The following is a 3437-nucleotide window of genomic DNA, read 5'->3' as shown; positions in this document are numbered from 1 at the left end:
CCTGGGTCCCTGGAACGCTGAGCCCGCGCCCCCCACCCCGAAGGGGCGTGGGGGGGACGCACCTCTCCACTTCCCTCGCCCCAGCCCCAGCTGGAGGCCGGTTGTCTGGACTGGGTCAGACTGGGCTGCTTTGGGCTCTTCCCCCGCCTTCTCGCTGCTTCCCCCGACTTCCTCCCGCCTCCTTTCCAGATGTACAACGTAAACGCTCGGAAAAGGAGTCGGAAAAAGGGAGCGGAGAATTTCCTAATGAGGAAAGGAATCACCTCCGGAGGGCGGAGGGAGTCTGAATATGTGTGTGGGGTCTCCCTCACCAATTCAGGGAGGAGGCTTTGGGGTCTAAAGGCAGAGGAGACACCTCTGGCATCTGGCCAACTGGGATTCCCCCTTTGCCTTCCGGGGCCGTGGGGTGCCTGGGTTCCAGCCAGCTGGATTTGGGACTCAGGAGTTGAGGTACAGGGTGCTCCCAGTCAGGCTGATCCGATGGAGGACCTACACCGGCTCTCCGCTCCCTGCCCCCTCCACCCCCCCAAGATGCTAGAATTGAAAACCCAGGAGTCCAGAAATTTGGGGTTACTTCACCAGGAGGATTCCTGTCCAGGCCTCCCCCTTTCTTGGTTGTAGGATATGGAAACCTCTGCTGAGTCCCTTCCTAGAATCTGGCAGTTGACCAAGAGCCTGGTAGTGGGGGGGCGGGGGAAAGGGTTGCTTTGGCCTTCAGTGTCTTCTTGATCAAACTGGCCTGATTCCTACAGATCTGGAGAATTGTAGGATGGGGTGGGGTGGTGTCTTGCAAAGGGGCCCAACCTTTAGCTTCTATTGTCTTTAGGCTCTGGGAGCTGGAACCCAGGACCCCATTCTCCCAAGATGCCCTGTGGATGTTGAGGAAGGGACTGTAGCAGGAGAAGGCAGTGACCCCCTGCCCATCCCTTCCCCCAGCCCTGGCTCTGTGTGATGAGATCACCTTTCAGGATTCTAGTCTTTATCTTAGTCTGGGGGAGGGGGACCAAGGGGCCTAGATTCTCTCCTAACCTCCTCTCCTTTCCAGCCCTCCTCCTGTCTTTTTCCTCCAGGACTCCTCCCCTTCCAGAATAACAGTCCCCCGAATCAGAACCCTGCCCCTTCTCTTCTCCAGTCCCCTGCCGCACTCTGGCTTGGGGGACTCAGAATCAACGCTTTTTCCTTCGCCACGAGTCTCCTCCTCATTCTACTACTTCTATTTCCTGTCCCAAATCACCCAGCTGTTTTTTTAAAAGCCCCTCTCCAGAGCCAGCTGCAGCCCAAGGGAGAAGGCAGCTGGTCAGACCGTGGAGTGACGCTGGCTCCCATCCCACTCTCACATCTGCAGGTCCTGACCCCCTCTTAGGCGAGGAACCCAAAGAATCTCTGGGTCAGGATCTTAAGCACAGCACTGCCGCGAAGGTAACCTCTAGGTGAAAACTACTCAAGCCAAGGGCCGAGACCCTCTCTGGGAGGAAAGAGGTTGAGGGCTGACTGCTGTATAGCCCAGCAGAGCATGTGTGTGAGAATCCAAATCTCTCCTGTTTCAGCCCGGGCACAAGCTCTTTAGATTTTCCCAGGATTTGGGAGCTTGGGGTGGGGGTGGGGAGGGATACAGGGAGGGAGGTGTGTGATTCAGCTCCTCCCAGGAGCCTTGGTGAGGGACAAGGGACAGAGCGTCCTGCCCCAGTTCTCCCCCCCCACCCCCCCCACCCCCGCTCCGCTTGGCCAAGTCAAACAGGCCCCCTCCCTGTCCATTCCCTGCTCCTGTTTACACCGGGAGCCCCTTAGTCATTCTCTGGCTGGCTTTTCTACTCTCCCCAATATCCCTCCTCTCTTGGCTCTCTCTGCCCTTATAAGTCCTCTCCCAGTGGCCCCAACACCTCCTGCCTTCCGTCTCACCATGCCTGCCTCTGCCTGGCCCTCCCTTCTTCTGCTCCGGGTCAGGCCTGCACTTGGGGTTCCCTCCTAGTTGGAGCTGCTTCAGGCAGCCCTCCAGGTCTGGAAGCTGGCCTAGAAAGGTCAGCCAGGAGGGGGTTCCTAGGGATCATCAGCCCAACCCTCTCCTTCAGAAGAGGAAAGGGGTGTAGAGAGGTGAATTGACTTGTCCAAGGTCACATGGCTGCTAGTTAGTGGTGGGTCTGGAACCCAAGTGTTTTGACTCTAAACCCAATACCCTCTCCTCTCAGCCCGCTGCCCACTAAATGCTCTGTCTCCTGTCAGCTTTTTCTCTGTGTATCTCTCAGCTTGTCTCTGGCCAGTCTGTGTGTCTCCAAGTGTCTCTGTTTTCTCTCTCGGCTCTGACCTCTCTGCTACCCTCTGTCCCTTCATTGCTCAGTAAGAATTATTTGCTGTGATGACTGATTATTATTAATCACGGTCTGCTTGACAGAGGGGCAGAAGGGGTGAAGGGCAAGGGCAGGACACTCACCAGACTCCTGCTGTCACCAGCCTGCCTGCCCTGAAGGCTGGAGCTTAGAACTAGGAGACTGAATTTCCGCAGAGGAGTTCAGGGTAGAGGTGCAAGTTTTAAAGCCAGGAGCCACGCTGAGTGTCAGTGGCATGGGAGAGGGATGAGGAATATTAATAATAGTTTATTTAGCATATGCTATATGCCTGGCCTTGGGCTGGACCATTAACTTGCCTTTATCCCATTTCATCTTCCGAATATCTCCAGCACTGCAGGTGTTATGATTCTCATTTTACTGTCAGGAAACTGAGGCCCAGAGAGTGAAGTGACTAAGACAAGATCAGCAGAAAGAAAGGGGCAGAGGTAGAATCCAAATTTCATCCCAACTGATCCCAAAGTCCTTGCTTTTTCCACTGCACTGTTAGTTTAGTCCTCTAAACTGGGCTGGGTTTCTACAGGGGGAAGATTCTGGAGCAGAGATATTTAACATAGGACCATTGTTCCTAGGGTGGGGGTGGGGAAGATTGGGTACACAATTCATTAATCCTCTGAAACAGGATGGAAGTGTGTGTGTGTGTGTGTGTGTGTGTGTGTGTGTGTGTGTGTGTGAGATTTCTCTGGGGTTGCTTCTTCCAGATTCTCAAATGCCTGGAAACTCTGAGAGCACTGAGGCTGGATATCCTGATTTCGGGGAATAGACTTGAGCCTTGTGGAGCCTGTAAGAAGCCTGGTGAGGTGGCATAGGCTGGGTGAGGTCTTCCTGAAATAACACTTCCCAACTGGTGTGTGTTCACACACACAGATGGGCTGTGGGTGTGCTGAGGCAGGTATCAATCCCCTCAACCCTCGCAGCCTGGTAAGACCTGGGAGCACCAGAGACCCCAGGCTAGTGGCTTCTGGCCAGAGCGACTTCTCTCACTACCTATGGGGATGGTCCAGAGCTAATGTTCTCAGTGTGATATGATGCAAAAAAGAGTGGGAAGACTTCGCTGGACAAAGGGATCAGAGGAGGTTATTGGTTTCCGGCTCC

Source organism: Lipotes vexillifer, unplaced genomic scaffold (assembly GCF_000442215.2).
Source record: "Lipotes vexillifer unplaced genomic scaffold, Lipotes_vexillifer_v1.1 scaffold387, whole genome shotgun sequence".
Taxonomy (NCBI): Eukaryota; Metazoa; Chordata; class Mammalia; order Artiodactyla; family Lipotidae; genus Lipotes; species Lipotes vexillifer.
The sequence above is the reverse complement of the archived record's forward strand: the minus strand, read 5'-3'. Positions refer to the sequence as shown.